Genomic DNA, 21,241 nt, shown 5'->3' with positions numbered 1-21,241 from the left:
TCAACATCAAAGATACTAGTTAGCAGTCGGAGGTATTGATCTAACTAAGATGGAAGAGGTCATTTAGATAAATGCTATTGTGCCAAATGGCCTCCAAGGTTTACTGACTAATTAACTCAAAGAGAGATGGATTCATTTTACTAGTGGAAGGCAAATACCCTTGGTTGATAAGAGACATAATAAAAAAAAAGATGTAAGAACAAAGGGGTGAACAGTTTTTTGTCACAATATCTATTTTCTGTTTCATTTTAATCTGTTTTGATGAGCATTTATCATGATACAAGGCAGCCAATTAATATCCTTGATTCTCTTTTTCATACTGTCTCGCACACAGAGATGTCAGGTTGGATCCATTTGGTTCAGTAGTCACAGCAGAAATTTGCGCCAAATTGGCACATCCCCCTTATCATGGAGGCACCTGAGCTCTCATGCACTGACCTACCTCTAGAAACCTATTTATCTTTGTGTGTTTCCACCCTTATGAACATACATGCCGGTAGTTATTGCTACTTACATCCATTTCTTATAGGGCCCCTCACTGACGCATATAATTAATGTTACACAGCTGTATTAGAAAAACACAATCCTAAGATTATGATGAGCAAAAATGAGCATCTGACTGTAGTTACATGGTGCAAGTATGAAATTAATTGACTGTTTTACAAGATGGCACAACATGAATAACAGCAGTAAAATGCATCCAGGCTTTTCTTTTTTTTGTAATCAGATAGGGTACATTATAGGCACTGACAGCGCTGACATGTGAAGGCTTAGTTTAGTGACATGTCTGCTTAAAAAATTTCAATAATGATTTCATCTTTAATGCCGCCCATTCTCTCTCCAGACAGAGTGGCATGTGTGAGTCTGGCTGTGATAATGTGTTGTGTCATCTTTAGATAAGAGCTGGGGGAGGTATAGCCTTCTATAATGGCAACACTGAACGCACAGATGCCCAGTTTCACTATCATTCCAGTTTTACAACCCACACATATGCTGTCACAGCCCCACTCAGTTAGCATCAAGCTGTGGGAGCAGAATGATCCACTGTAAGCACTATTGGATATGAGGAACAGTCTGGCACTCGGACCGAACTGATGTAACGTCAGAAACAAAAATCAAAGTAGGAGACAAACATACACAAGAAATTTTAAAACTTGTTTATATGCAGATATTGCTGTAGATTATGCAGCACCCATGACAAAAAAAGTTAAAAAAAAAAAAAAAAAAGTTAAAAAGGAAAGAACGCTATTAAGTCCAGAAGTCCAAGTGGCCTGTTTTATTAAACTTTCCGAATGTGCAAACACATTTGTCCTGAGAGCTTCTGGACATGAACATGAGAAAGCACTCTGTGGTCTGACATTACTAAAAGTTTTAAACCACATCTTCAAAGTGGCCACGCTGGAAAGCACCTTGTCCCTATAATTATATTCAGGTCAACTGACACTGCCCTTTCAGTTTTCTCTCCTGTTATATTGTGTAATTTTCCTTAAAACACATCTTTATCAAACCACAGTTACAAATTGTTCCTTTATCAGCGTGTCATGCTGTGTCATTTGGTGCTTTCTTTCTGCTGATTTAATCAGGCCCATTGTTAATTGTGACATCTCTGCAACTCTTGATTTGCTGCAGTTTGCTTTTACCTTCACACTGATTAAGGTTTTGTCATAATTTATGCATTGTGTTAATTCACAAACAAACCAAGTAAACTTTATTGTCTGGATAGAAGGAACATGTGTTTTGTTTATTTATTCTAGCTGCATGCTGTGATCTTTGATGCTACACATCTTATTGCCCTAAAGTGCCACACTAAGGCTAAAAACCCCATCACATTCTGGTTATTTTTTACATCTTTAATGTAATGTGTTATCAGAGGTTTGCAGCAGAATAACACAACATTATCACCACAGAGGACGGTACCACAAGAATAGGTTTAGTGCAAGATGCCAACAACTACCTCAGTGTGAGCAGGCAGCTGCAGAGTGTTTGAACTGTTTCAGATTTGTGGGAACTCCGATCTGTCAACCTGAAGGGGGCGCAGACCACCAAATCAATCACTACTCAGGCATGAGGGCCACGGCTAAGCGGGCTTTTACTCGCGTGCTGTTTGCATTTAACCTGGAAAACTATGGCTTTTATTTGAATCATGGCTGGATTTTACTCTTAAATAGTGTGTAGTAGTGTAAAAATGTCTCTCAGAATAAACAGATGTGGTAAATGATTTAGATTATAAGCCAAATGTGTTGTGTCATTAGGTAGGGTACTGTACTTCATTTAAAGCATCACAAAAATATCTTGATATAAATGATATATTGTTTTTTAATATATATGTTTTTTTCATGTATGGGAGAAAAAAATTTCGCTCATGACATTTGAATATTTCCACAGAAGTCTGGCAATAAAGTGCAGTTAATTCTACAGTTATCTTACCATAGGCCATAATTTGAGGGTTTAGAAGTTGCTTTACAGATCAGTAAAATAACGTACCGGTTAAAGATGAAATTTATTGTTGCTGAATAGAAAAATCAAGGGGAAAAAAGCAAATATATCTATGATTTAGGTTTTCAAACTGATAGAAGTTCAAACACACTTCGTATTTGGTTCTGTGTAAACTGTTTTGATCCTATAAACCATCCTTTGTGCAGTGAATGGACTCCACAAACCAGACGGATTATTTATGAATTCAGTTTGCCATAAATCCATAACAGTCAAGCTCAGTTGTGGGCTTTCTATGAGGCTCGTGCGGGCTCCTGAACTGTGGTTTTGCGAGGTGTCTGCCAGCATCTAACCTCTCCACTGTGATTAGGGGGAAATTTAGCCTGCCGATTTCATAGACTCTTTTAATGGTATTTGGTCTGCTTGACGTTAAGCAGGTATAATCTCCACTCCCAAAGGTAGATCACAGGGAGTTTCTGCTTTCAGCTCTGGTATTATTTCTGAGGCTTTTATGTTCTCTTCAGGGTCACAGCTTTATCAAACACAAACCACAGTTGAGCCCAAAGTCACTGATGCAGATACTACAGATTGCATATGAGAAGAAAAAATGGCAAACTGAAAGAGTGGCGCAAGTTGTACGCAGAACACTGCCAAGTAAGTTAAAACAGAAGGATATTGGAATATGGAGAGTCTTTTTGAGAGTATTTCTATGCTAACCCCGTAGGAATTTGTCTATTTTATTTTTCAAAAGCCTCTTTGTGAGGAAAAAACACAAAAGTGTGAGAAAGCTGCAACACAGAAATGCTTCCATAGAAAGACACCGAGTGCAATGCCAAAATATTTATCAGCTTTGGGATGTACTAACAGTGTGATGCATTTTTCTATCAAAACTAAATCTCCCTATCATTACACAACAGTTGCCATCAAGATTAGCTGTTCCCCTGGCAGGTGCTGATGCCTTGGAAATTTATGTAGGACTTTTATTGCTGTGGAGACCAACTTCATAATGGAGAAACAAAAACCTTTCTGCCAGCGGCCTTTATCGTAGCATCATGTTTCCTAAATGAAGTTGTTGGCCACATTACTTCAAGCGTTGCTGGTGTTTTCACCTTCAAGTTGGCCGCTCTGTTTCCATCTGTTAAATTTGTAGCTGAAGATGTGCCAGAGTTTTACTCCGTCATCTCAATAACACTAATGTCCTTGCATCCTCCATTCATCACCAGCTTGGGTTTCCAAAAAAAACTCTGTAAGCTTAGTCTGAGAATTCATATTTTCTTGTCAGTCCATTTTCTGTTGCGATAAAAAATAGCTATAAATACACATATATACTTTGATCACAGATAATGGGAAGAGCCCATTGTAGCTGTATATGTGAGCCGAAATAGAGAGTAGACGGTTGCCGTCACTAAATGGATAGTCCCCAGGGATCACTTCACCACATCAACCGTCAGTTATAAAGTCTTTTGCCTTTGTTGTAATGACATCCAAAGCACTGCACCAGAGGAGGAGGAATTTAGTCCATTTCGTCTGGCTGCACTGCTATACATTCGGCGTCCTTTTAGATGCAGAACATGTCACCTAAGTCATTAAGAAAACAGCAGGGGAACTGATTCTGAATGTTTTTTTCTCACTTTGATAATATTAAAAGGGTCTCCTGATGGTGGCCAAAGGCTGTGAGTCAAACTAATGCAGATAGGAGAGCAGAGAACCACATCTTTACTTATGACTTGGCAACGCATTGCTGCTAAGGAATATCCTTCCTTAACTGAGCTATAAGTCTGGTGAAATTGTATGTGGTTAATGGAGACAATATGACCTTCATATCAAAATAAGATTTCAGCCAGTAGAAATGTAATCTCTGAACACGCAATATGACTTCCTGCTATGATGATTAATCATACATTATTACCTGTAAGGAATAAAGATGAAAGCGTAGCTGTGGCTTTCACTGGAAACATTATTTCCGCAGGGTAGAACAATCACTTTCACTTTGCAATGACATTCAAAAGGACCAGAGAAGAAAAGAGTTACTCTAATTCAGCACAACAGTTTTATTTTTATGAATATGGGGCCTACCTCACATAATCAGCGCAGTACATCTTCACATACCCCAGTGCTTTTTAATGCCTTTGATTTAAATTCATTGCGTAGGAGAAAGCTTTATCCAAAGCTCATCACTCTTTTCTGTGTCTCCATTGGGATGCTTACATAACGTCTTGTTCAACCCAAGGCCATAGCACTCTGTCCCATTGTGCATAGCAGGCACATCGCTTATTCACAACAACGGTTGATAATTTACTCAGCTGTGCTGTGCTCATGGTGGAGGGGGGCCTCCCATTTTGTCTCTGCCAAAAGGATACCAACAGCCAGGGCTGACATATCCATAAGGTGCAGTGCCACTAACTGCCTGGAAACACCACAGAAATGGGGAATATGTGGGTTTCGCTGATGGATAGTGAAAATTGGAGATTGTTTAAGGGAATTAAAGTGAATAAAATATAGTACAGACTGAAAATATCTGCAAAAGGGACCCTCTATGAACAGAGCAACAAAAGAAAAAGATTCTAAACTAGGTCGTGAAAATTGTGGTGTGCTTCTTGCAGATATAAGACTCTCCACTGCTGAAGTTGCAGTTTACATCCATGTCTGTCCAGACTTGACCTTTGACCATTTGGATAGAAATTGCCATGACTTAAGCACGCATTTTATCACATTAGACATTTGTTTGAAATTCTTAAGTTTTGGCCAAATATGTGTTTTCTAAGGTCACAGTGATTCTTAAATTTAAAGTCATTCCCTCAGCGCATTCCTGAGCAGAATCAGCAGAATTAAACCTGGTATGAAGTCTAAGTAACTTTGAGCTTTGACCACCAAAATCTGTGTAGTTCATACTTGAGTCCAGATGAACATTTCTGCTATAATTGTAGAAATAGCATCTGTGCATTCAAGAGATATCCTGTTTACCAGAATGGAGCAGTTGTATAAATGGACAGACAACTGGAAAACATAATGCACTTTTCACTTCCACAAACTCAGATTTTTATCAAGTAATGTAAAAAGTTACTGCTAGCAATTAATCAGTATTCAGAACTACACACTCGCGTATATTTATGGCCTTGCCCGTAAGGCATAGGAACAAAAAAATAAGTTGAATGTAAACCTGCATTCATTGATTATTGTGGTAAAAAAAAAGTACTGCAAATGATGCAAGAGAGGAATGCTGGTAATCATTTAAGTTGGTATGCTTGTTTTCTCTCGTAGTGCACTCTCAATGCAGCTGCTTACTCTCTAATGTGACAGCTGCACAAAGAGTTCTTAAACTTTAAAATCCAGTGTGTTAAAGAGTCGCCTTCATGACAATAAAACCTCTGCCGTAAGGCTCAGTATACCTCTCAAACCCATTTATTTTGCTTTAAGCTGCACTCCACAGATGAATGTGTTTCCAAAATTTACTCTCCTTTTACCTCTGTTTTGGTTTGCACTAACACTGCAGGTCAATATCTGGCTCATTAGCTGCTTAATGCCCCTCTTTGTTTAACAGTTAAAAACTAACCTGCAGCTTTTGGCCTATAAAATCCAAACAATGTGTTGAAAGACAGTAAAATGCTCCCTGATGCTGAGGACTACTTACTATATCAAATAATTTTGGCTATCATCAGTGTTTTAGTTATTCCTCTAGTGTCTTCACACTACATGCAGAATCAGATCCAGGATTTGTAAAACCTGTTAGTTGTTTATACCCACCTGTATTTGGGTAACCTGGCCTGACATTTGTCTATAAACCTGCTGCACACGTCGTCTACCTGACTACGTGTCTTTTAACCTACTCCACTGAACAATGGGGAGTCTGTGAAAACAGATTCCTCTCTGCTCCTCTGCTCAGCAGTCTTTAAAGGCCCTGGCGGGAGCCCCAGTCCCACCCTGCTTGCTGTATGAACTCAGACAGCAAAGCTGTAACCGTATGTTGTGTGTCTGAATGAGTTCAGATCCTTGGGCTCCTTACAAAATAACACCAATACAAGTAAGGTCAACAAACAGAGAGAAGGTTTGCCGATGTGGTTATGTTTAGAGACACACTAGGGACATGACTGTGGTCTTAGAAATATGAGCAATAGTAAACCTGCAACCATACTTAGTACTAAAAATGACATGGTGTTACAGTAAGAGCAACATGCTTACAAGTTAATAAGTAAAAGAGGTGAAAGTATAAAGGTAGTGCAGATATTAAAAGATCTATGGTTAATAGATCCCCCCTGGCAATAAAAGATCACATTGGGAAGCCCGTTGCCTCTCATACTGTATTATTAAGAATGTTTTGTTGATAAAGCAGCCACATGAATTCTGAATCAGTAGGAGCACCCTCTTATCTGTTGTCTAATAAAAGGCCTGTTGCTCATAATTCAGTCTTAGAAACATACTTTTTGAGAGAAAGCAAATGACATAGGCTGAAAGTGATGCATTTGGTGAACATATTAAGGAGTCGGCTTTAAGAGTTATCGGTTACAGGTTTTCCATTAGGAGATGAGCAGCTGCAGTCAAAAATTCATTTCACTGGTAATTCAAAAGTTTGTTTGAGACTAATTCTTTGTAAAAATCCAAACAAAACAATGAGCGTTCAAACCAGTACTACTGACAAATCAGCACAATAAACTGTATCATTATCATAGGTGGGTAGTAACGAGTTACATCTACTCCGTTACATTTACTTGAGTAACTTTTTGAAAAAATGTAGTACTTTTGAGAGTACTTTTACTCTGCCATACTTTTTACTTTTACTTGAATAGAATTCTGAAGAAGAAACGCCATTCTTACTCTGTTACACCGGGCTACGCTCGACTCCTTACTTTTTCTTTACCATATTAAATATGCTTTATTTTGCCGGAGAGATGCACCCAGTGGAGCTACCACGTGACTGTGTTTCACCAATCAGACGGAGCAACAACAATCACATGGCTCCGTTTCACCAGACGTCGCCCTGTCGTCATATGACAAGAGCACAAACAAAACGTAGCGACAGGCACAAACTCTGCATACGCAGCAGACAAGGAATGAAAAAAACAGGGACGTTTTCGAGAAATTTGATCGTGCTTGCTTCGGAGTCCAACAACATTGGCATAGCATTAGCATGAATATCTTCGGCTTTCAGTTTTCAGTTTACTAACAGGGCCGAAGTGAAGCGTGACGTCGGCATGGGTAGGTCCACCTGATACAGCGTGGTGGTGGTGGGGTGAAATACAGCGTGCAGTATATTTTGTCACTGGAAGTAGTTTGCACTGTTCAAACAAAAAAACCTTACCTTACTACGGGTATTTGTTTCAAAAGCTTTATGTTGTGAAAAACTGATATTTAGAAATATGTTTCTTGTGCCTTGTCCTTTTGTTATTTATTTTTGTTATTTTTTATTTTATTATTTGGAAATACCAGAATGTGCACATTATTTTACATTTTTGTCTGTCTGATCACATCATTTTTAAAGCAGTTACTCAGTACTTGAGTAGTCTTTTCACCAAATACTTTTTTTTACTCTTAGTCGAATAATTTTTTGGATGACTACTTTTTATTTTCACTTGAGTGATATTATTTTGAAGTGGCGTTACTCTTACTTGAGTACAGTTTTTGGCTACTCTACCCACCTCTGATCATTATTGTACAAAACTCTATAAAACAATTTCCTTAAATAATATTCCATCTTCAGTTACATATAGAAATGAAATGCTTCCAGCACTATAAAATATTGAAAATAAACATGTACCCAGAATTGTATTATGTAGAACTGCAGATGTCCCAGTTATTACTCGTGTTCCTATGCAGTAAATATTGCAGAATTTGTATAACTGATAAAAAAGGTTTTCAAACCGAATCCACTATAATATCACATAATGTGTCTTAACAGTGATAAGGAAGAGCATATAAATGTGAGAGCAAAATTCTATATTTACAAACATGACGTGCTTAAATTTTAAATGATTAGGTTTCTTTTCTTCAGATGCTTAAAAATGGAATAGTGACTCTGCAGTATGGCTCTGCAGAATAACTATGAGGTCTGTTAGAGCTAAATTGCATAAGAGCTCTGAACCAGAAGTTGTGCCCATATCCCCAGAAAATAGCCTTAAGCGCTGTCACACTATTCTCAAAGTTGCCCCATCCAAAGCAAATGGAGCAGCTCCAGGTGGCCTTGCCTGATGGCATCAAAGAATAGCTTTCATTCACTTCTTTTTTTTTTTCTTGTTTACAAATGTAGACTAAATGAACCAAGGTCAGAGAGACATAGTCTACAATTAAACATCATTTCATTCTTTCCAGGAATGCGTTTAAAGGTTGAAAGATATGTCACAGTGTTTATGTTAGAAGATGATAAAGTGGTTTGATGTCATGGAAGCTCTAGAGAGAGAGAGAGATTTGTTTTAAGTTTTGTTGTACACAATTTTTGTATGAAAGTCCTTAATGATTCAGCCAAAAATGGTAATTATAAGATTATAATGACGTCCTGGCAGAGAGGCTGGGCGACTGAAGGGTGTGTATGTGTGGTGGAGGAGTAATTGATACTGAAAAAAATCATTCTTGGGTGAAGAACAAGAACCTGTCAAGCTAAAGAACTGGATTGAACTCAGAACACGGCACATGAGCCCACTGCTGTTGATGTACTACATTGAAAGTTGATGAGATTCAGTGTCCATTTATATTTTAAAGATTTTCAATTATGCACTGCTCCCTTTTGATAGGCGTCATGTAAAGGTCAATTTGGGCTTCAACCACTGAAGGCCCGAGTAATTCATTTGCTGTGGCATAGTCATTTTTCTTTCTTGCAGCAGAACGAATGAGGACTAATGTGGTCTACCTGCGGTATGTCATAAATTCTGATTTGTGTGGCATTGTGTTATGAACTATATACATTTCTAAATAATGCATTAGGCCATATTAACAAACTTCATTTTGTTAAATAGAATTGGAAGGATGTTTTATAAACGATTTTACACCAAACAGCCACAGCATTGAAACTGCTGACAGGTGAGGTGAATAACATTGATCATCCCATTACAATGCAAAGTTCTGCAGGGGAACTTTGGATTCTGGCATTGATTATAGAAGTTACTTTGATATGTACAACCAATGCACTCTTCCACAGCACCAAAACCTCTCAGCTTCTCTAGCAACACAACAAAGAGCCCAAGGCCTCCCATCTCTCAGATCTCAATCCGATCGAGCATCCATGAGATGTGCTGGTACAAGTCCAATCCATGGAGGCCTTACCCTGCAACCCACAGGCCGCAAAAGTTCCACTGCCAACATCGTGGTGCCAGAAACCACAGGACATCTCCAGATGTCCTGTATCCAAGGCCCAGTGGGTTGGAGCTGTTTTGGAACCATGAAGGGGATTCAAACAATACTAGTCTGGTGGTTTGAATGCCGTGGCAAATCGATGTAGATATCAATCCCATATTAAATGTTCAATGAAATGATAAATGGTCTGCACTTGTATGGGGGCTTTTAATATTAGATTGGTTCTACAAGGCACTTTACAATGTGTTTCTCACTCCCCCATTCACACACACTTACATGCTAATGGCAGCAGCAGAGCAAAGTGCTCACTTGCTATCAGAAGCAACTTCAGCCTTCTATTGTCTTCCCCAAGAAAACGTTTGCACATGGAGGAGGCAAGATAAAACCACCAACTTCTATATTTAGTAATTTGTGTTCTGGTCCTTCTTGATGTCATATTTGCTGATTTTCTCCTGAGTCATCTATGACAGGAACTTTCACTCTGTATTTTTTTGTTGCTGCTAACACAGAAGGTCATTGAAAATATGTAGCACTGTTTGACCTTAAAAGCATTTCCTGCACGTCATTGACATTTTTTGGTTAAATGGGAATTGTAAACTCATATCAATGGCCCTCCAAAAATGAACACCATAGTGACTTTGAGGAGGGCACTTATCCTTCCTAGCAGAAGAATGCCATTTTATTGGATAGCCTCCATAAAAGTGTGTAACCGCAATGCAGAAACACAGAGGCACAATCAGTAAATCCTGAGTGGTAATCACGTCGTCATCATCATCATCATCATCATTGCCAGTTATGTTGTTGTTATTGTCGTTTATGCTTTGTATACTTCATTACATCCCCTCAACACAACATTGGCGATACCCTCCCAGTATTGTGTGTTGCATCATCAGCATTATAAGCATCATCATCTGATTCATACTTTGTCCCGGGCCTTTCAGTTTAATCATTCGCTGTCTGAGACAGATGGGGCAGGGTGAATGGGGGGGTGGAAGTAGGATGTAGTTTTTCCAATGTGAGAACAATTACCTGGATGCATGATTTGATTTGGAGCAGAAAGGCGGCTGCATCCTGTGAGGCATAATAGATTTATCTAAGTAACTTCTTAATGCCTTTTCTGGAGAGCGTTCAAAACCGCTATTGGGTTTTTCACCTTCCCTCCCCCTGCTTTTCTCGCTGCCTCTAACCTTCCCTCCATTATTTCTCACCCTGTAGCTCTTCCTCTGTGTTGCTGTCTCTGGCTCCGCCCTGGCTTCCCTTTCTTCCAGTAAGGTTGAATATAAAAATCACTTGAATGTCTGCAAGACAGCAAGGAAATGTCAGTAGGGTCTGTGAGATAACGGTCATCTTACTGTGCCCTGCCAGCGATATATCTGATGCTGTGTCAGTCACATGCTAACCCACTGTAGACCCCTACTTGAGATTCAGCACACAAAGAACTATACTTTCAGGACAGAATGTAATACATTTTTTTGGAGGGGTTCAGTTTATCTTCCATGTCTTGAAGTAGGCATTTTTTATATTGCAATTTATTTTGTGAAAATAATTTTCAGCGCAGTAAAACAGGTTGCGCAATGAAATGCTTTCACTCGGGGGAAGAAATAATAGAAAGCCGAGTCAAAAGTGCAAAGTCCTGCAAAAACAAGGTGACAAGAAGGCTAGATTGCTGGGTTTGGGATGTCACAGCTGATAATACAGTGTTTCACAACAGACATTGTGGCGAGTTATGGCATGAAAAATATAAATGTAATGAAAAAGCATAAATATGGATTGGGTTTTTGCCACACAAACAATGGAACAGCATCTTGGATATCTGACCACAAAGAATATCACAGGCGGAGCAATGCTCTAATTTGAGGTTAGAGGTTTTCTGTTAAATTCCATTTTTAACCACCTTTGCAGAAGTTAAGGAATATTTGTAGTTTTGGACAAAAATTGGACAAGCTTCAGTTGTTTGTTTTTTTTAATAATGTGTTTCCTGTTCTCAGAATTTGCCTTTAAGAGCCTGTTTAACATCTTTTACATCATCATTTGGAGCAAAACAATAACATAAGTTTTTAATTGACTTGCATGATGAAACTCAAGAAGCAAGAAAACAGAAAAAAGATGGTTCAGTGACCTTTAAGCACCATAAACTGAATCCGTCACCTTCAATAGAAGTTAATTAGCAGCTTGAATTAATATAAATCGGATTATGTTGACACATACACATGTACTTATACATTTGTTTGCCACCGTATTTATGAACTGCATTTTGTTTTGTTTACCTAATTGGGTTTAAGTCAGAGAGAGCTTTTCCTCTCACAACAAAACACCAACTTATGAAAAATTTAGATGCACAAATTTTATGAGGTGGCTTTGAGACCTAATTTAGAACAGAGAAAAGACAGCGCAGGGCCAGAGGCTTGTGCAGAAATAAAACAAAGAGAGAAATTTGTCAGTGGTCAGTTTTGGAATGCAAAAATAATTTATTCAGTGCCAAAAAGAAGGGCGGAAAAAAATCAAGTTTGTGTACATGGCCACCCTCAAAATGAATAATAGCTGGCACCCAAGGCACATCATGGGTTGACTGTGCATGTGTTGGAGCAGTGTGTGAATAATGGAGTAAAAAATAAAGAAAAACAAGACCTCATATCACCTCAGAATTGCTTACCCCTGCATTTTTTATTGGGATTTTACATAATGGCACATAGAAGAACAAGAATGACATCTGTAATTCCTAAAATAATTAAAAGTTGATTCAAATTCACATCCTAACGAAGGTCACCGTGTCTCTCTTATATAATGAAATCATCATATAACCTCATTAAACCTGACTAAGTAACTGTAAAACTTGTTTTGTCTACTGTGACTTGGATTATACTTCATTTGCATGTTGCTTTAGACGAAAGTGCTCAACAGCAAAAGAATTCTCACGACTCTGTGTTTGTTTCATCTGCTGTTTGTTGTTTAGGAATTCTCAGGAAGCAAACGGATACTGTCTGGAAACAACCATGTTCCCTGTGTTTGAATCAAAGCCACTGGATCACACGTCCCACTGAAGAGTGGACCGCCAACTATGAAAAGCAGGTAAGCTAATCAGGGCTGGAGATCTCAAGAGGGCTAAAAAGCTTCAGGATCAGTGTGGCATAACAGGATCAGTTTGTTTGGAGTAATCTGAATAATTTGAAGTAGTGTTTGGTGATACTATATGCAGAACTGAAGCATAATTAGTTAAATTGAAAACTTAGATACGTTAAATATGAACCAAAAGAATATTGTGACGATGCACTGAGCTGAAATCTAGTTTTAGTGACTTTTAGAATTAATTCACAAAACAAAAATCCAACTAATACATGTCCATGTTTAATATTGCACTAACCTGGATTAACCTTGTGGGGGAAAATAAAAATCCAGGTCTCGTTTGCCTCAAAGAGCACTTGTACTCTAAATGAACCATTACTGCCGCTGACATCCAAATCAAAAGTCAATTTAAATAAAGTTAAAACTGAAACTAGTTGAGGGTACACTGGGGTGACAGAAAACTTACAAAAAAACCCCATCAGACTTCCTAGTTCTAAAGCCTTTGTCGGTACAATCTTCTGAGGCCTCTCTTCGAACAAATAGATTCAGTGTAAAAGTGAACAAAACCCCTAAACCTTTTATAATGCTTTTGTTCTACGATAATGGCCTCCCACTGAGTGCAACAATCACATTGTCTGTGACAGAGAGATACAACTCTGTCTCCATGTCTGGTTTCATCCCAATATCTCCCTCTGTTCCTCTCTCTCCCCTCTCCCCTCTCCCCGTCCGTCTCTCCCTGCCTTCGAGACAGGCGAAATGTCAGAACCTCCCAAGTGAGGGGAGACATTTCATGGTTTTGAACAGCTCTTTCACCGCCCCACTCCACACATACCTTTCCTCCAACCGAGTGAGTCGGACTTGCGCACCAAAAAAACCCCCCACAGCCAGCTAGATAAAGAGAGGAAGAGAGAGCAGACGAAAAGACCCATCAGCTGTCTATTCAGAATCAAATGACTCTGTTGAGGATGCTGTGCAATTTTGTGTGCCTCTTTTTAGGGACACAGCGTCTCAGGTGTGGAGACCGAGTTGTGTGTGTTTGTCTACAGAAGTCAGAATAAGATTATGTACTTGGTAGGGTTTTTGAAAAAGACAGGCAGCAACCATCCAAATATTGCAACACCTCCCCCTGCTGGATGTACTGCAGTGAGATGAGCAGATGAATAATGGAGGCGCTGTTTCTCCAGCTCTCCCTGTCTCACGCTTTTGTCACTCTCAGAAATTAAGCTTTTTCTTTTTTCATCTATCTATCTATCATCTATCTATCTATCTATCTATCTATCTATCTATCTAATCTATCTAATCTATCTATCTAATCTATCTCCTTGTTTACTCGGTAGGTGGGGTCCCAATGCCAGCTGACACAATGTAAAACAATAAGGGATGGATGAAGAAGGAAAATGAATTGCCTGAGGGTGGAACAAATGTCAACAATAACAAATTACATCAGCATTAGGTGTGTGTGTGTGTGTGTGTGTGTGTGTGTGTGTGTGTGTGTGTGTGTGTGTGTGTGTGTGTGTGTGTGTGTGTGTGTGTGTGTGTGTGTGTGTGTGTGTGTGTGTGTGTGTGTGTGTGTGTGTGTGTGTGTGTGAGGGAGTTGCACTCACAAATAAACAAGTAATTTCAAAAGTCTTTCCTTAAGGATTTTCAAACATGTGGCAGTGTTTATAGTAACTAACCACGCAAGATGGAATGAAATGCGATAGATTTATTTGGATTCATTTGCCCTTTAATGCAGTCAGTACGGCATGCACACATGGAGCAGAGTGTCTAACATATGCTATCCTGTTCAATAAAAGTGCATAACTTGCAAGATTTTTTTTATGAGAGAAAAATCCTCGGGCATGTGCTCATGTAATACGAAATCGTTGCCTAAAATCAGTAGTAGTACATCTGTATTTCATAAAAGGAATACATGTTCCCACAGACTTATCCTATGTGGTTTGCTGTATCTTTAAATCCCTGAATCTCTGAGCAACTTCAAATAGTACAGTTGCTCAGGAGAGCTGATTAAAAAGAAATAAGATGAAATTAAAAAAAACAAAAAAAAACAGATGGAGCTAATGACATGGCACCATACTAAAAACCTGCTGTATTACCCGATTCAGTGAACTGAATATTGCATGTTATTTAATTGAATCTCAAAAGTTGTAGGTTTAAACCTGCTGGTCAGATGAGTCCTTTCTGTGCACCGTTTATATGCTTTCCCACTGTTCAAATACATGCAGGTTATAGTTGACGACTGTAAAATCGACCGTAGGTGTGAGGGGGAGTCTGCATGGATGTCCCTCTCCCTAAGTAGCCTTGTGGTAGACTGGCAACCTGTTCATAGTATACCCAGATTCTTTCTTGATGTCAGATGGGATTGGCTCCTGCCCTTTGTGACCCTCTTCAGAATAAATCGCATATAGCTGATGGATGGATGGAATATCAATTAAGCTTGAATTAATTTTTAATACGTCTCATGTCAGATAGTCAGTTGCCAAGTCATACTTGCACGGCACTATATTTTTACCTGATAAGATGGTCACAGTGTATCAGTTCATGAAGTCCAAAATTATTCTTGCGTCACTGAGCTTACCATCCTTAATGAGCTGCATGATGCCATCAGGGGTAACGTATTAGCAAACGGCCACCAAAAAGAAGGATCTAAACAAAGCATAAATGGACATAGCTGTTTTGTGTTTTGAGTAGCGTAAAAACAGAAAATAAATTACTGTAAACCTGTCCCACCAATCCAACAGCATTTTGACAACACTTTTTAACAGCTGCTTATCAGTCTGTGTTGAAACGCATGGAAAGCGAGCAGCACATGATTTGATTTGCTGCTTATCGCCATCCATTTACCTGCTCCACCATTTACATTTAACCTGCTAAGTGCTGATGGATGCTCTGGCATCTCATGTATTCCCTGGGAGGTGATGTGGGATCTTTGTCGATTCACTGTGTGTGCAGTCTATCGAGGCATGATGCATGGTCCAACGCGCTGCAGCATGTGCTGGCCAACACACAAAGAGCGACAGATTTAGAGCTAAACCGTACGTCTGAAGATAAATGGCTCTGAACAGGACCAGGTTGGCGAAGATGGGTTTTGACATTGTGTGTCAATTTGTGAGAATATGGCAACAGAAATGTAAGCAGAGAAACATGTCCTTCTGAAATCCGGTTTACTTGAGGTGTTTCTCCTCATAATTGCATTACAGATGCATGATGTATTTTAAGTATATGTCCAATTAATGTTTCACACTGTGCTTCCTTGGTCACACGCCGTGTTATCCTGTCAGGTCTTTATTGATTTATGCTCTTGCACTGGAAAAGCACTGGCCTCAAGAGGAAATTATGTTTTGTACTTGTACACACCAGTACATTTATTAAGGTTAAATCTGCCACTGTGTCACAGTTTCATGAAGTCAGTTTTGCAGGGTAATTACCAGTGGAAAACAAAGCTAACCACTTTCTGAAAGTTCATGGTGCGATTATGTGGAATAAGAAACTGTGATAGGAGGCACAAAAAGAAGCTGTTATGATTGAATTCGATACAACTTGTTCCTTTGAGTGGCTATTTTTCTTCCCAGAATAGATGGTTTCAAAGGGGCATGTCATGCTAACAAGATACGACTGAACGGCGATGTTTGGTTCAACAGAAGTGAGCTTCATTGCCTTATGAACTGCAGCGCTTGTTAGAGATAAACATGGCGACTATTGGTTTTGACAAAGAACATCCGGAAGGCTTTGGAGAGAGAAAGAGAATTGGGAGGGATGGGAACAGATGGAGAGAAAGAGAAAAGGGAGTGGGAGGGTAAAAGAAAATTGTAAGCGAAGATGAGTACAAGTGATTCCTTCAGAATCCCTGAAGGGTGAGACTGCGCTCAGGTTGAACAGGGCACAAGACAAAGAGGAACTGTAACAAGGTGATGCTTGCACTGACCATGGTAAATGCGGGTTCACACTGTGATTTATAGGAGTGAAAAGGAGAGCACGGCGGCTTTAGGCAGGACACACACAAGAGCATTTACTCACGCATATGCGCACGAGGCGTACATGAGTGTTAAATGCACACACACACACAGATAACGCAATGTACCTCATCGTGGCAAGGCCATAAATCTACCGCTATTGTTTGTCGGCTTTGTATCTACCTGTGGGAAAATGTGTGTGTACCTGCTGCTCAGCAGGCCTTATGGGTGTGGAAAGGTGCAGACCTGGAGCTGCATCGGGTCAATACTGTCTGCTGAAGACAGCTGACACCACATGCATCATGATAATACCCTGTAAATAAAGTAATTTCCAAACAAGTCCTTCCAAATGGCCCATATTGTCCGCATTGAATCCAAGAGTATTTATGCTTTGACCTTCAAGAATTAGGCAGTGTTTACTGGTAGTGTAGCCAACTAGCTTACCGCAGCAAAAACTGAAGCCAGGGCCATTGTTTGGAATAAAAGAATTCAAAACCGCAAATGGGCCGAATTTGTTCCACATAAATCCAGTTGTATTACTACAAAGAGTGGATTGTGTGCTGCAGATATGGTCACTGAATCCAAAAGCACCACCTTACTGCTGTACAAACAGAAGTGGAGTGCAAACAGATGTTATACCCATAATTTTTAGCGAGCGGACCTGTTTTGGTGATGCAACTTGAAACATTGTACATGGCACAGTTATCAAACTTTCATTGTGTCATGAGAGCAAAACAAACTGTGTTTTAGCAGAATAATAAGAGGCACCTATGTCCCTATATGTCCTCTGAACTGGAGCTGGAGGCAGTTTTTCTATATGAAGTCAGGGAAAGTAGTTAATTCCACATGAAAGCCCTCACTTGGAATTTAATAGAACAGGATGCATTTGGTGATGTAAGCCAAATAAATTACCCCTCTGTTGTCTGGTATTAAATATAACCACGGATTGCAACAAGCTTAAGACCTCTCTTGATTTAGGAAGCTTGGCTGGCAAGTGGAAAGCGCACAAGTGTAATCCAATGACGGTAAAACAGCAAGTTTTAATTATATTACATAACTGCCATTATATAAGGCAACCCTATAAACAAATTGAATGCGTATCCCACGAAAAAGCAATTTCGTAGATGACAAAGCGGCTTTTGTCTTATTAAAGTCCGGCATACATATTTAGGAGTAGATGGGGAGGAGGGTGTCATTCATGATTTGGAGAAAACATCTGAAAACAACTGGAGATGTAGAAGAGTAGAGGGGAGTCTATGAAGAGAACTAAGATGAAACGGAAAGTCAAAAGGGGCAGAGCTCTTTGGAGACAGACTGATTAGCTATCAGCAATAATTAGAATATATTCTTAAAATATTCTTTTCTCCTTGACATGTGCTTTATATTTGATAGTATGGAAGTGGTTTTATGCACTGCTACATCCCCGCTGTGCGCTTTAATGCTCGATCATTCCTTGGGTTTGCTGTGCCCTTCTCTTGGCTCAATGTCATCTTTTCAGTTCCTTGTGCTATTTCTTTTCTCTCTTTCTGCTGCCTCCTTTCCTATCACTGTAGTCTCTTCCGCAAATTCCAACTTCCCTCACTTTTCGCTTGTTTTTGTGCCTTCCATTCTACCTTCCTCAGGCTTCTCCTTTTTCCGCATTCTTATATCTTTCTCACACATTAACTCTGCCTCTGGACGCTCTGTCATCCTTGTTGATCATCTCTTTCTTTTCTTCAATCTATCATCTTAACTGCCCTTGTACACCCACCCCTCCCACTCGCACACACCCACTCTTTCCTCTCAGCTCCTATTTTCTTGCCTCTCACTTCAGTTACTTGTGCTCTCTGGCTGCTGTGCCTCATTTCAATTTTTGGCAGAAGTTGACTCCTTCCTGCAGAGCAGAGCAAGAAAATATCAGTTACACCCTAGATGTCAACTTCAAAACAACGGGAAAGACAATGAGAGGGTGGAAAAGAAACAAACAAACGTGCATACAAAGGCAGAAGGGCCATAAGGGCTGCTCAGTTTTAACAAAGTGAATTTACATGTGAATGATAGAAAGAGAGAAGACAAAAGGAGACCTTTGTGTTTTCATGAAAGCTGGAGGAAAGAAAAAAGGCAGCATGCTGATTATATCATGATGGCCTGGAGAATATGTCCCATTCTTATCCCTGCCATCAACTGGTCTTTCCTTTTGGACTGACGAGTCTTGCCTTCGGCTGCTTCCTCCATCATTATCTCATGCCCAGTGTTTCTGCAGCATTCAACCAAGACTTAACGGCGAGCTCATTTAGATAAACCTGTCACTGTGGTGGCTCTGCAAATGTCGTGTTGTATGACTAACATTATTCTTATTGCAGAAGAACAGCTTGTGGGCTAAAGTCTGTGTTGCTCTGTTTTCCACGAGTTGGCCTGGCCAAGTTTAGTCATTTTCTGTGCAACGTTATGACTGCAAATTCTCCCAAGAGGGACTGTTTGTTTGCTTTATTTTTTTGGTAATATTTGCATCTAAGCACGTTTGAGTTTGATACCATTGTATATGTGGCATCTTTGAGTCTCGCTAATTTGTGGAGGTCTCATGCAGTGCAACAGAGCCCCTCAGAGAAACTGCACTGTCATCCAAAGAGGCTGAAATGAACAAAGCACACTTCTCGAGATTGGTTTGGGGTTGGCCAGAAAACACAGCACGAGTGTTTGATAGATAAAATAATGCACTTCTCACATTGTAGAGCTGTTGCATTTCTTTGGTGAAGTCGTTGTAGAGTTACATCAGCCAAAACTTTGCTATCCACATAGTCAGTGATGGCAATTTATTCTCACTGCAGGAATGCAGATATGCATTTATTCAGGTACAATACGTCCTAGTAGTTAAAGAAGCAAAACTTCTACGTAAGAAAAATACAGAATTATAGTTTCTAAACCTTTATTAATCACTAGCAGAGATTTTGATATGGATTGGGTGGTAATGTGTGATATGAAAGGACATGCATAGTATCAATTCTGCTTGTGTTTTAGCATCTAATTAGCATTTGCTATAATGATCGACACTCTTTACAATTTTGGTTCATTATTTGTGCCATCAACCCACATTTCATTCTCAACAAGCACTAAAAATAAAATAAACATCATGTTATTCGTGGAGCATTTAGAACCCAACATTTCCCACATGAATCAGTGGACATCAACAGTGCTAAGAGAACATAACTCTTAATGGAAATCAATGTTGCCCTCTATGTGAAGGGTGTAGTTGCTTGTATGCCAAACCAACTTTAAGAAAGTGTCTTACACTTCCTGGTGTGCCTGGTCCTCTATATGCTGTCAAAGCACATCTGACAGGGATTCTAAAGGTCTCTACTGGTTGAAAATAAGATAAAACTTTATTAATTCTGAAGGAAATTCTTTGTATGTGGCCATGGCATTCGCAGCAGATCCTTTGCATCTTGTATCTTATGAATTGGAGCTACTGGATGTACAGTATTCTAGCCCAGTGTTTGTCTTCTTCATACCACTGTTGGTCATTACTCATTACTGCTGCCAAAAATAAGCCTTGATGTTTCAGAGATGCTCCAGAAGTCATATGGGTTTTAACCTTTAACCAATTTTCGCCGAATTCAGCATGTCGACAAGAGCAAACAACTGTTCATTTATTGCCTATTTTATCCAATTATTTCTTGCCATGTGCTCTTCTTATGAGATAATCTAAGCTGTTCACTTCATCATTGTTTTATCAGTTTGTTAGGCTTCTCCCACAGGGCAGGTAAAAGTAATGGCATCTCAGTGTAACAAATGATTCATTACAAGTAGAATTCCTGTATTAGAGTAAGCAGTAAGTATCTCAAAGTTCAGTTTAAGCGCAGTACTTGAGTTCATGTTGTTGAAATGTTGCATTTCTTTGCTGTAAAGTTATAGATTGTGGACAGATGGACATAAAAAGTGAAGCTTCTTCCTCCTTGTACCAGCCCCGCTGAGTCACCATAAAAAGGTTGGCACTCAGTGTCATAATACCCCCTCACAAAACTGCCTGACATTTTGCTGTTCTGGACCGGACATTTATCCTATCCTCTGTTCAGGAGGAACTTTTGGCAGTGGGCGGAATTCACAATGGAAATGACAGCCTTGAAAAGTCCAGTCCAATACTGACTCCTCGAGCCATGTTGAGACTAAACGACTGATTTGAATTTTTATAACAAACAACCGCTCAGGAAAAAGAAAAACATGTTAGGGTGTCGGGAATTTCTATTGTGCATTAACAGTTCGCAGTGCATGTACAAATGAAAAAAAAACAATAATGCTGTCCTTGGGCAGAAAACCTCTATAACAGAGGCATTTACTTTCAGAGGGTGCAGAATGTAAAGTAATTATCTTTTGCCCCAATTGCGTTTTCCTCTCTGTTTATGTATTCATTTATTCATTTCAGTTGAAGGAGAAAAACAAATCACAGATCCTGATACCTGGCCAAGTAATCTATGGAGTCTTCCAAAGGGTAATTGGGGGAAAGAGAGACAGCAGGCAATTGAAGAGTGAGACGC

The sequence above is a fragment of the Acanthochromis polyacanthus genome, chromosome 17 (assembly GCF_021347895.1).
Source record: "Acanthochromis polyacanthus isolate Apoly-LR-REF ecotype Palm Island chromosome 17, KAUST_Apoly_ChrSc, whole genome shotgun sequence".
In the NCBI taxonomy this organism is placed as follows: Eukaryota; Metazoa; Chordata; class Actinopteri; family Pomacentridae; genus Acanthochromis; species Acanthochromis polyacanthus.
This window is presented reverse-complemented; position numbering follows the sequence as displayed.